This window comes from Theropithecus gelada, chromosome 10 (genome assembly GCF_003255815.1).
Source record: "Theropithecus gelada isolate Dixy chromosome 10, Tgel_1.0, whole genome shotgun sequence".
Lineage (NCBI taxonomy): Eukaryota > Metazoa > Chordata > Mammalia > Primates > Cercopithecidae > Theropithecus > Theropithecus gelada.
Genome location: NC_037678.1, coordinates 7,837,578 through 7,851,149, shown reverse-complemented (window position 1 = coordinate 7,851,149; position 13,572 = coordinate 7,837,578).

Genomic DNA, 13,572 nt, shown 5'->3' with positions numbered 1-13,572 from the left:
CTTAGCTTCCTCAGACTTTGGGGGCAGGTTTGTCTAGACCTGCCCATCACCCACCAGGGAACATTCACAGAGTCTAATCTTGAGTCCCAGGAAGGGAGGAAGGAGAGGCAGCAAATAAAGAGCTAATGGCCAGGCGTGGTGGCTCACACTTGTAATACTAGCACTTTGGCAGGCTGAGGCAGGCGGGGATTGCTTGAGGTCAGGAGTTTGAGACCAGCCTGGCCAACATGGTGAAACCCCAGCTCCACCAAAAATACAAAAATTAGCTAGCATGGTAGCGGGCGTCTGTAATCCCAGCTACTTGGGAGGCTGGGGCAGGAGAATCGCTCGAACCCGGGAGGCAAAGGTTGCAGTGGGCTGAGATCGCACCGCTGCACTCCAGCCTGGGTAACAGAGGGAGACACCATCTCAAAAAATAAAAAATAAAAAACCTGAATTAGCCAGTGTAGTGACACATGCCTGTAATCCCAGCTACTTGGGAGGTTGAGGCAGGAGAATCGCTTGAACCCTAGGCAACAGGAGCTAAACTGCCTCTCAAAAAAAGCTGCTGAGGGTGGTGGCTCTTGCTTGTAATCTCAGCACTTTGGGAGGCTGAGGCGGGCGGATCACAAGGTCAGGAGTTCGAGGCCAGCCTGGCCAATATGGTGAAACCCCATCTCTCCTAAAAATACAAAAATTAGCTGGGCGGGGTGGCAGGTGCCTGTAGTCCCAGCTACTCGGGAGGCTGAGGCAGGAGGATTGCTTGAACCCAGGAGGCAGAGGTTGCGATGAGCGGAGATCTCACCACTGTACTCCAGCCTGGGGACAGAGTGAGACTCTGTCTCTCAAAAAAAAAAAAGCTAATGACTGAGAATTTTCTAGAAATGGTGCAAGTCAGGAATCTATAAACATAGAATCACAACGTATATTGAGCAGGATAAATAAAAATAATCTAAACCTAGGTATGCTTTTGGAAAGCCGCAGATCATGGCAGCGAGATGAACGGGAGACTTTTTTTTTTTTGAGACAGGCTCTGTCACCCAGGCTGGAGTACAGTGGCATGATATCCACTTACTGCAGCCTCTGCCTCTGGGGCTCAAGCAGTCCTCCCACTTCAGCCTCCTCAGTAGCTGGGACTACAGGCACGTGTCACCACGCCTGACTAATTCTTCTGTATTTTTAGTAGAGACGGTGAGGCAGGAAAATAGGGTCTGGAGGCAGGGCACATAAGGCCAATTCATACTTCAACTATGACAGGAAATATCCTCTCCACAGGGCATAGGCCAAGTAAATAACCTTGTAACTTTACTTCATCCTCTTCATTTACATAGGGCATACCTTAAGTAACCAATGGAATCCTTTAGAGGGTAGTTAAATTCCCAAAAATCCTGTAACAGGGCCCTTGAGCCCCTATACTCAGGACAGCTCCCACACTGCGGAGTGTATTTTCATTCTCAATAAATCCCTTTATTCCTTCCTTGCTTTGTTTGTGCATTCTGTCCAATTCTTTGTTCAAGATGCCAAGAACCTCCACTGGTGACAACGGGGTTTTACCACGTTGCCCAGGCTGGCCTCGAATTCCTGAACTCAAGCAATCTGCTAGCCTCGGCCTCCCAAAGTGTTGGGATTACAGGCATGAGCCACCATAGCTGGAGTCTTGAGATATGGAGTCTTGCTCTGTCACCCAGGCTAGAGTGCAGTGGCGTGATCTCGTCTCACTGCAACCTCCAGCTCCCAGGTTCAAGCAATTCTCCTGCCTCAGTCTCCCAAGTAGCTGGGATTACAGGCACACACCACCACGCCTGGCTAATTTTTGTATTTTTTAGTACAGATGGGTTTCACCATGTTGGCCAGGCAGGTTTCAAACTCCAGACCTTGCAATCCGCCTGCCTCGGCCTCCCAAAGTGCTGGGATTACAAGCATGAGCCGCTGCGCCTGGCCAATGTAAAAAACAAACAAACAAACAAACAAACAAAAAAACACACCAAACCTAGTAGAGGACAATAGGGAGGATTTCAATGACAATGGAAGCTGGAAGACAGTGGAATAATGTTTCCAAAATGTGAGGATAAAATATTAATTTTTAATGTGTACCAAGGAAAACAGTCTTTTAAGAACAAAGCTGAAATATAGCATTTTCCAAAAAACAAGATCTAAAGATTTTATTTTATTTTATTTTATTCTTTTGAGACGGAGTCTCGCTCTGTCGCCCAGGCTGGAGTGCAGTGGCCGGATCTCAGCTCACTGCAAGCTCCGCCTCCCGGGTTTACGCCATTCTCCTGCCTCAGCCTCCCAAGTAGCTGGGACTACAGGCGCCCGCCACCACGCCCGGCTAGTTTTTTGTATTTTTTAGTAGAGATGGGGTTTCACTGTGTTAGCCAGGATGGTCTCGATCTCCTGACCTCGTGATCCGCCCATCTCGGCCTCCCAAAGTGCTGGGATTACAGGCTTGAGCCACCGCGCCTGGCCTAAAGATTTTATTATACTCATTAACAGGAACTTCCAGGCCTGTAACCCCAGCACTTTGGGAGGCTAAGGTGGGCAGGTCACCTGAAGTCAGGGGTTCGAGACCAGAGACCAGCCTGGCCAACATGGTGAAACCCTGTCTCTACTAAAAGTACAAAAATTAGCTGGGGCTGCAGTGTACAATACAAAATGGTCCCTGCTGACACTCTTCTTGTCTAGACCTCTAGGTTGTGACTTTCCTGGGCCTAGCATTTGGCTAAGACTGGTGTCATAGGACCGACATGTTTGCATGCCCGTTGCTCAGTAGCAGACCAGGACACTGAGACAGCAGGGTTTGCAGCAAAGAAAGAGTTTAATGGTTGCAGAGCACAGAGCGAGGAATTGGGAGGAGACCTCAAATCCACCTCCGGAGGAGTTCCGGGCTGAGGCTTTTACGGGGATCCTATAAAGAAGTCAAGGGGTTGGAAAACTGGAGTCGTTGATTGGTCGGGGCATGGAGATGAATTCATCAGGATGTGGAAACGGCTTTTTTTTTTTCCGCGTGAGTCAATTCTTTGTGGGATCTTTCAGACTAGCTGGCGTCAGTAGTTTCATCCGGATGCAGGACCTAAAAGAATATCTCAAATGCAAAAGTTAACGTTTCATGATGTACAAGTGGCTATCTACAGAGCAGTTAAGTGGTGTTATCATCCTGCGACAGGGTCTGTGTGGTTCTGAGGCCACAGGCACTGCATGGCTGTGAGGCAGCCGTCAGAGAGCAGGCTGCCCTCACAGCTCATGCTGAGTAGCTTGCAAGCTTGGCTTGTTTCCGTTTTTCCCTCCTCTTCCCTGATTACTTTTTTTTTTTTTTGAGGTGGAGTCTCGCTCTTGTCGCCCAGGTTGGAGTGCAGTGGTGCAATGTCAGCTCACTGCAACCTCTGCTTCTCGATTCAAGTAATTCTCCTTCCTCAGCCTCCCGAGTAGCTGCGGTGTCTATAAAGGTGCCCATCACCACAGCCAGCTAATTTTTGTGTTTTTAGTAGAGACAGGGTTTCGCCATGTTGACCAGGCTGGTCTCAAACTCCTACTCTCAAGTGATCTGCCTGCCTCAGCCTCCCAAAGTGCTGGGATGACATGCATGAGCCACTGTACCCGGACCCTGTTTAATTTTATAAATTTTATAAGGACAGTTTCCCTGGGACTCCTGTCTTCAGGGTTTAGCTATCCTGGGCTCCCCTGTAGCCACCTGCAGGATCCCAGGGTCCTGCCATCTGAGGCTAGGAGGGGCCTCATCCCTTCCCAGGCTTAGGTGGGGAGGCTGCCAACCCCTCCCGTCCGCCTGCACCTGCCTCTAACCCACTGCCCTCCTGCTTGCCCCAGCCTAATCCTCTCAGGGAGCTCCAGTTTCTGCCACCCCAGGGTGTGTGGGTGCTGGCCAGGGACGCTATGATCTAGTTGCCTGCTCTGTCTGCTTTCCCTGAGACAAGAGAGCCGAAGACCTGCCCTCTTTGTTGGGATGGGAAAAAGAGATGCCCCCCAGCAATGAGAAGCGCTTGGTTAGCATCCCAGTCAGCACCGGCCGCTCCAGGCGACTGCGCTTTGCAGCCTGCAGGATGCAGGCTGAGGGACTCGAAGAGGACATTCTGTGGCCTCCCCAGGGGCACCACCCTCTCCTGGCAGCTACGGATCCACCCTGCCCAGCCATGTAGGCCTGGTGGCTGGCTCTTAACCTCCCATGCCAGGTGGGGGTGCCCCTGTACTACTGTCCATCCTCAGGCTGGCTGCTCCCACTCCTATGGTCCCTGTGTTCCCAGCCTCACCACTGGCGGAAAAAATAAGCATCACTGGCTGGGTGCGGTGGCTCATGCCTGTGATACCAGCATTTTGGGAGGCCGAGGCAGGTGGATCACCTGAGGTCAGGAGTTCAAGACCAGCCTGGCCAACATGGAGAACTCTTGTCTCTACTACAAGTACAAAATTAGCTGGGCATGGTGGTGCATGCCTTAAAAAAAAACAAAAAACCATCATTGCTGGGCACAGCTCCTTCCCAGGCATGCCCGAGCTTGTTGCCCAGGGTAGGTTCCCAGTACTCAGCGAAGCCTTTGCTGCTTCTGTGCTTCCTTACAGTGTGGACCTCATAGAGTTGAGTTTTTTTGATTTTTTTTTTTTTGATGGAGTCTCGCTCTGTCACCCAGGCTGGAGTGCAGTGGCACAAACTCGGCTCACTGCAATTTCCACTTCCCAGGTTCAGACGATTCTCCTGCCTCATCCTCCGGAGGAGCTGGGATTACAGGCGCACACCACCACATCTGGCTAATTTTCGTATTTTAGTAGAGATGGTGTTTCATCATGTTGCCCAGGCTGGTCTCGAACTCCTGAACTCAGGTGATCCGCCCACCTAGGCCTCCCAAAGTGCTGGGATTACAGGCGTGAGCCACTGTACCCAGCCTTGGCCGAGGTGTTCTTAAGATGAAACAGGATCTTCTTGTATAGCTCAAGGGTGACCCCAAGCCTTCACCGTGGTTATCACGTTTGGGTCCCCCATGTAGAGGTGGCCTCAGGCAAGGGCCGGTGGTGAACATCCAGCCCGTGTTCCTGCCCCGTCTGTGTTCCTGCCTGCGTTGCATCCAGCCCGTCTCTCGAGACAGCTTGTCGTATCTCTTTGGGAAGGGGAGTGTGCCGCAGCGTGTCTGTCTCACTGCGGTGATCTCTCCAGGTGCCCGACTGCCCCCATCAGAGGGTGGCACAGACCCGGCCAGGCCTCTCCAGGGTGTAGGCCCATGGCCAATGACTGCTGACTTCAGCCAGTTCCCCAGAGAGCTGGCCCCTTGCCACTCTGCTCAGCAACCCCTGTGCTCCCTCCTGCCCTGCTCCCAGTGATGGCTGTCGGCGCTGCCCACCCACAGCGACTGGCTCCCTGCCAAGGCCAAGGCCTCTGTATTCGTTCAATGAGTGGAAGAGTCTCTGGGAGGGGAAACCAGGAAGGTGACACTGGGGGAGTGTGATGACCAGGTCGTTTTGCCCTCTCCCTGCGTGGCCAGGTGGGCAGGGTGCTATCTCCATCCATAGGTGAGGACTTGGGGCCTGGGCCGCATGGCCAGGGAGGCAGTGGGGCTGCAGGCTTTGGGGTCCAGGGTAGGCCTGGGGAGCAGGGTGCTGGGACCCCAGGGCTCTGTGTGGAAGCCAAGGGCCAAGACTTTCTTCTTCTTTTTTTTTTTTTTCTTTTAAGACAGAGTCTCGCTCTGTTGCCCAGGCTGGAGTGCAGTGGCATGATCTTGGCTTACTGCAATCTCCACCTCCTGGGTTCAAGCAATTCTCCTGCCTCAGCCTCCCTAGTAGTTGAGATTACAGGCACCTGCCACCATGCTTGGCTAGTTGTGTGTGTGTGTGTGTGTGTGTGTGTGTTTGTGTGATGGAGTCTTACTCTGTTGCCCAGGCTGGAGTACAGTGGCACGATCTTGGCTCACTGCAAACTCCGCCTCCCGTGTTCAAGTGATTCTCTGGTCTCAGCCTCCTGAGTAGCTGGGATTACAGGCGCACACCACCATGCCCAGCTAATTTTTGTATTTTTAGTAGAGATGGGGTTTCACCATATTGGCTAGGCTGGTCTCGAACCCCTGACCTCAAGTGATCCACCTGCCTCGGCCTCCTAAAGTGCTGGGATTACAGGCGTGAGCCACTGTGCCCAGCTACGCCCTGCTAATTTTTGTATTTTTAGTAGAGACGGGGTTTTACCATATTGGCTGTGCTGGTCTTGAACTCTTTTTTTTTTTTTTTTTTTTTTTTTGAGACAGAGTTACGCTCTTTTTGCCCAGGCTGGAGTGCAATGGCGCGATCTCGGCTCACCGCAACCTCCGCCTCCCGAGTTCAAGCAATTCTCCTGCCTCAGCCTCCCGAGTAGCTGGGATTACAGGCATGTGCCACCACCCCAGCTAATTTTGTATTTTTAGTAAAGACGGGGTTTCTCCATGTTGGTCAGGCTGGTCTTGAACTCTCGACCTCAGGTGATCCACCTGCCTCGGCCTCCCAAAGTGCTGGGATTACAAGCGTGAGCCACCGCACCCGGCTGGTCTTGAACTCTTGACCGCATGATCCGCCTGCCTCTGCCTCCCAAAGTGCTGGTATTACAGGTGTGAGCCACCGCGCCTGGCCACACCTGGCTAATTTTTTTTTTTGTAATTTTAGTAGAGACATGGCTTCATCATGTTGGTTAGGCTGGTCTAGAACTCCTGACCTCAAATGATCTGCCCGCCTTGGCCTTCCAAAGTGCTGGGATTACAAGCATGAACCACTGCACCTGGCCTCAAGCCCTTCTTCTTAACCCCAGTGGACTGGGACCCGAAGGAGGCCTCCACACCCCACATTTCCTGTTAGGAAACTGTGAAACGTCTTATCCGCCCATGGAAAACTCCCACCCCAGATACTGAGACACAGTGCAAGGCCAGGTGATGTGGGGTGGGGGCCTGTCCCAGCCGTGTCCTCAGATGGCTCTGAAACCTAGCCAGTCTGTGGGAGACCTCAGGGTGGAGGGCCGCCCTGCAGGGCTGCTGCCCTGGGATTGCCTGTGACTTCCTCTCACGCCCCTGTTCAAGCTGCCTTGACCTGTTATTTAAAATAAAGCAAAACAATCTGGAGCTAGGACAAGTCCCCAAGTCAACATACAAGTGGTTCCCCCAGGAAAGCAGGACAAAGGACCGTGCTGCCCAGGGTGGGGTCAGCCTTTTGGGAGCTGAGAGAGGACTTTGAATTGTCCCTGTGTGCCCATGGACACAGGTGACAGGCATCCCCCACAGCTCTCGGATAGCACTAACAGGCCACATCTGTCCCTGGGTGCCCATGGGGAGCAGAAGGAGGGGCGGAAAGGCCAGGGCCAGGCTGGAAGGGGAAGTGAGGAGAGGGGCGGAGGCCATGAAGACTCCCCCAACCCCGTGGTCCTCCTCCTCGACTATTTCCCAGGCCCCTGCCTGCTGTCCAGCTGGGGGTCAGCTAAGGCGAGTCCCCAGGGAGTGACCTGGACCGATCCTTTGCCGGACTCCATAGGCTGCCTCTGGAAGAGCTTCCAGGCATGCGAGGGACCCATGGGAAAGCGGTATTGGGGAGAGGGCACCCCGGATCAGCTCAGCCACCTTGTTCAGCGGCAGCACCTGTCCCGAGAGGCAGACGAGGCTGTGGGCTCCAACAGGCCTGGTTAGCTCCTTTCAGCAGCTCATTCTCTGTGAGACCGTGGGCCGTTCAGAACCTTGGTTTTCTCATCTGTAAACTAGGAAGACTAATCATCCTTCCCTCGCAGGCTTGGGGTGACGCACTGGTTCCTGGGGGCTGTGCAGGGAGGGGGTCTCTCCCAATCCCCCTCCATCTGTGAGGGCTGTGGTTCTGGGAACTTGTGGCCTCCTCCTGCCACCCTCCCAGGACACAGGACAAGCTGTCTGTGTCCACGCAGCTCCGGCCTTAACCAAATGACTCCAATTCTGGCAGAGTCCCTCTGCAAACACACAAGACCAGCAGATTAAAAATCAGCCACAGCCGCATGACGCATGGCTTGGGGGTTCTGGACTGACAGGGGATTTTTCAGGTTTTTTTTTTTTCTTTTCTTTTCTTTACATATTTTTTTGAGACAGGGTCTTCCTCTGTTGCCCTGGCTAGAGTGCAGCGTTGTGTTCACAGCTCACTGCAGCCTCAACCTCCCGGGCTCAGGTGATCTTTCCGCCTCAGCCTTCCAAGGAGCTGGGACTACAGGCACATGCCACCACGCCCGGCTAATTTTTTTGATTTTTTGTGGTCTTACTATGTTACTCAGGCTGGTCTTGAACTCCTGGGCTCAAGTGATCTGCCACCTTGGCCTCCCAAAGTGCTGGGATTGCAGGCGTGAGGCACCGTGCCCGGTCCTGACGGAGGACTTTTCTAAGAGCGAGGAAGAAGTCAAAGAGGTGGACCCCAAAGTACCTTTGGGGTTCACGGGGAATTCCAGGGAGACATTCTGTGTCCCCCAGGCCCTGACAGCTGCCTGCTATAGGAAGGCCCAGGAAAGTCTCTGTTTCTGCCACTCTGGACAGAGCAAGACCCCGTCTCTAAAAAGATTTTTTATTTTTTATTTTATTTTATTTTGAGAAGGAGACTTGCTCGCTCACCCAGGCTGGAGTGCAATGGAGTCATCTCGGCTCACAGAAACCTCCACCTCCTGGGTTCAAGTGATTCTCTCACCTCAGCCTCCTGAATAGCTGGAATTACAGGCGTACGTCACCATGCCCAGCTAATTTTTTTTTTTTTTTTTGAGACGGAGTCTCGCTCTGTCACCCAGGCTGGAGTGCAGTGGTGCGTAATCTCGGCTCATTGCACCCTCTGCCTCCTGGGTTCAAGTGATTCTCATGTCTCAGCCTCCTGAGTAGCTGGTATTCCACACGCCCACCACCATGCCCGGCTAATTTTTGTTTTTGTTTTTGTTTTTGAGACGGAGTTTCGCTTTTGCCCAGGCTGGAGTGCAATGGCATGATCTCGGCTCACTGCAACCTCCGCCTTTCAAGCGATTCTCCTGCCTCAGCCTCCCGGGTAGCTGGGATTACAGGCATGTGCCACCATGCCTGGCTAATTTTGTATTTTTAGTAGAAACGGGTTTCTTCATGTTGATCAGGCTGGTCTCGAACTCCCAACCTCAGATCTGCCTAGGCCTCCCAAAGTGCTGGGATTACAGGCGTGAGCCACTGTGCCTAGCCTAAAAATAAATAAATAAATAGAATGACTAACTCTGAACAGGACACATAATCTGCCAGTGCCTTGACTTCTCGACTTTCCGGCCTCTAGAACTTTGAGAATGAAGTGTCTGTTGTTTAGAAGCCTCCTGGTCCTGGGGTATTTGTCACACCTGCCCAAATAGGCTAAGATGGGACCCTTCTGGGTGTTCGGGTCAAACCTGGCCTCAGAAACTAGTGATGTTTCCTCAGGAGGCTGCCCGTGGTGTGGTCCTAGTGACACACCAGCAGCACGCCACCATCTCGACCTGGGCCTGTCCCTGGCTAGCCGAGTTTTAAGCCTCTCTCTGGTGACATCTGGCTTTGGAGAAGGTTCTTTCTCTGGCACAGCATTTAGATGTAGCTAAAAATACATCATTGGCCAGGCGTGATGGTTCACACCTGTAATCCCAGCACCCTGGAAGGCTGAGGCAGGTGGATCACCTGAGGTCAGGAGTTCGAGACCAGCCTGGCCAACATGGCGAAACCCCATCTCTACTAAAAATACAAAAAGAAGGCGAGGCGTGGTGGCTCACAACTGTAATCCCAGCACTCTGGGAGGCTGAGGCGGGTGTATCACACAGTCGGGAGATCGAGACCATCCTGGCCAACATGGTGAAACCCTGTCTCTACTAAAATTACAAAGAATTAGCCGGGCGTGGTGGTGTGTGCCTATAATCCCAGCTACTTGGGAGGCTGAGACGGAGAATCTCTTGAACTGGGTGGTTGGAGGTTGCAGTGAGCCGAGATCGCGCCACTGCACCACAACCTGGTGACAGAGCAAGACTCCGTCTCAAAACCAACCAACCAACCAACCAACAAACAAAAAAACTGAACATACAAAAATTAGCCGGGCGTGGTGGCGGGCACCTGTAATCCCAGCTACTTGGGAGGCTGAAGCAGGAGAATCACTTGAACCTAGGAGCTGGAGGTTGCAGTGAGCCAAGATCTCGCCATTGCACTCCAGCCTGGGCGACAAGACTGAAACTCTGTCTCAAAAATAAGAAAAAAAATCATTGACTTGATCCTCAGCCTGGTCAAATCGAGAAGCAGCACTCGTGCTGGAGGGGCCAGATGGCCTCGGCTCCTGATTTGCAGGGCCCTGGATAAACACACACACACACACACACACACAGCACTTCCCTGAGCCTGGGTGCTCAGTGATAAGCAGAACAAAGTCGTGAAACCTTCCTCCCTTGCTCCTGCTCTGCACAGGGGCTGAGAGCCGAGACTTTGGTAGCTTTGTCCAACTGTCAAAATGTTGACGAGTCACTGGGCTGGGGTCTGTGTCTCACAGCTGTAATCCCAGCACTTTGGACTGATGACTTTCTTTTTTTTTTTTTCTTTTTTTGCAATGGAGTCTTGTGCTGTTGCCCAGGCTGGAGTGCAGTGGTGCGATCTCAACCTCCGCCTCCCGGGTTCAAGCGATCCCCCTGCCTCAGCCTTGCAAGTAACTAGGAATACAGGCGCCTGTCCCACCACCATGGCTAGCTAATTTTTTTTTTTTTGTATTTTTAGTGGAGATGGGGTTTCACTATGTTGACCAGGCTGGTCTCGAACTCCTGACCTCAGGTGATCCACCCACCTCAACCTCCCAAAGTGCTGGGATTACAGGCATGAGCCACCGCACCTGGCAAATCCCAGCACTTTAGGAAGCTGAAGCAGGAGGATTGCTTGCGCCCAGGAGTTTGAGACCAGCCTGGGCAACATAGCAAGACCCTGTCTCAAAAAAAAAATTTGCAAATAGAACATCATACTTTCTGAACATAATATCTGACATGAACTCTGGGGCATTGTATGAGTGAGCTTGGGCTGACGTAAGAAAATAACACAGACTGGGTAGATTAAACAACAGTTTACTTTAAATTTTTTTTTTTTTTTTTTGAGACGAAGTCTCGCTCTGTCACCCAAGCTGGAGTGCAGTGGCACAATCTTGGCTCACTGTAAGCTCCGCCTCCCAGGTTCACGCTATTCTCCTGCCTCAGTCTCCCGAGTAGCTGGGACTACAGGCGCCTGCCACCTCGCCCAGCTAATTTTTTGTATTTTTAGTAGAGATAGGGTTTCGCCATATTAGCCAGGATGGTCTTGATCTCCTCCCCTCGTGATCCGCCCGACTCGGCCTCCCAAAGTGCTGGGATTATAGGAGTTAAGGAAGGAGACCACTACTACTCCGGCTGCCCTCCTCCCCCGACCTTGCCTAGTTCACAAGACAGGAGGAAAGAGAGAAAGAAACAAAAGTAAGATAAATAGCCAGACAACCTTGGCACCACCACTCGGCCCTAGGAGTTAAACAAAGTAATAATAATAATAACATCAACCCCTGGCCTAAACTACTTGTGTTATCTGTAAATTCCAGACACTGTATGAGAAAAGCATTGTAAAACTTTTTGTTCTGTTAGCTGATGCATGTAGCCCCCAGTCACGTTTCCCACGCTTGCTCGATTTATCACGACCCTTTCACGTGGACCCCTTAAAGTTGTAAGCCTTTACAAAGGCCAAGTATTTCTTTCTCGGGGAGCTTGGCTCTTAAGACGTGAGTCTGCCGACGCTCCCGGCCGAATAAAAAACCTCTTCCTTCTTTAATCCGGTGTCTGAGGAGTTTTGTCTGCGGCTCGTCCTGCTACAGTGTGAGCCACCGCGCCTGGCCAGTTTACGTTAATTTTTTTTATTTTTTTTTTAGAGACAGAGTCTTACTGTTCTGCCAGAGGCAGGAGGCAGTGCGGGTATTCACAGGTGTGATCATAGAGCCCTCCAGCCTCAAACTCCTGGACTCAAGTGATCCTCCTGCCTCAGTCTCCTGAGTAGCTGGGACTACAGGTGTGCACCACTGTGATGAAAGAAATTTATTTTCTCACAACTCTAGAGGCCGGAAGTCTAGGATCAAGGTGTCAGTGGGGTTGGTGTCTTCTGAGGCCTCTGTCCTTGGCTTGTAGGTGGCCGGCCACCTTCTCCTTCCCAGGTCTTCATGCTGTCTTACCTCTGTGTGTTTATGTCCTCATCTCTTCTTCTTTTTTGCGGGGGGCAGATTCTCGTTCTGTCACCCAGGCTGGAGAGCAGTGGCGCAATCTTGACTCACTGCAGCCTTGACCTCCCAGGCTCAGCTGCTCCCACCTTGGCTCCTCTAGTAGCAGGGACTTCAGGCACACGCCACAGTGACCAGCTAATTTTTTTTTTCCCCTTTTTTGAGATGGAGTCTCACTCTGCTGCCCAGACTGGAGTGCAGTGGTGCAATCTTGGCTCACTGCAACTTCTGCCTCCCAGGTTCAAGCGATTCTTGTGCCTCAGCCTCCTGACTAGCTGGACTACAGGCACCCGTTACAATGCCCGGCTAATTTTTATATTTTTAGTAGAGATGGGGATTCACCATGTTGGCCAAGCTGGTCTCAAACTCTTGACCTCAGGTGATCTACCTGCCTTGGCCTCCCAAAGTGCTGGTGTTACAGGCATGAGCCACCGCGCCCAGCCCTAATTTTCATATATTTTTGTAGAGATGAGGTCTTGCCATGTTGCCAAGGCTGGTCTTGAACTCCTGGGCTCAAGTGATCTGCCTGCCTTGGCCTCCCAAAGTGCCGGGACTACAGGAGTAAGGCTCCCATGCCCAGCCTAATCTCTTCTCATAAGGATAGTATGGCCTTTTTAAAAAACTTAAATACCCACCCATATGATCTTATTTGAACTTAAATACCCCTTTACCCTCTCTCCAAATACAGTCCCATTCTGAGGTACTGGGAGTTAGGGTTTCAGCCAGTGGATCTGGAGGCACATAATTCATCACAACAAGCAGGTTTTCCTGCCTTCTCAGCACAGTGTGAACTGTTTCACTTTTCTTGCTAGAGGGAAGGGGACATTGAATGGTGTCTATAGTTTGAACATCTCTGCCTTTAGTGTCAAAAATTAATCAGTTTTCTGCTGCAAATAATTATTTTTTGCTTGTTCTGGAAAAAAAAACCCTATGGATTTAGAGAATACAAGTGCCCACTTCAAAAAAGAGCTCCCAGCTAGGCATGGTGTCTCACACCTGTAATATCAGCATTTGGGAGGCCAACGCAGGCAGATTACAAGGTCAGGAGTTTGAGACCAGTCTGACCAACATGGTAAAACGCCATCTATACTAAAAATACAAAAATTACCTGGGCGTGATGGCATATGCGTGTAATCCCAGCTACTCAGTAGGCTGAGGCAGGAGAATCACTTGAACCCGGGAGGCAGAGGTTGCAGTGAGCCGAGATTGCACCATTGCACTCCAGCCTGGGTGACGGAGCTAGACTCTGTCTCAAGATAAAAAAAAAAGAGCTCTTGGCCTCTTCTGCACTCACAGCTGCATCACAGCCACTGCCAGGAGCTGGGGTTAGGTGGGGGCCAGTCAGTCCCTGCGGGCTCCTGGCTGTCCTGCCTGCTTGCTCTTTCCAGTTGCACCTGCGGA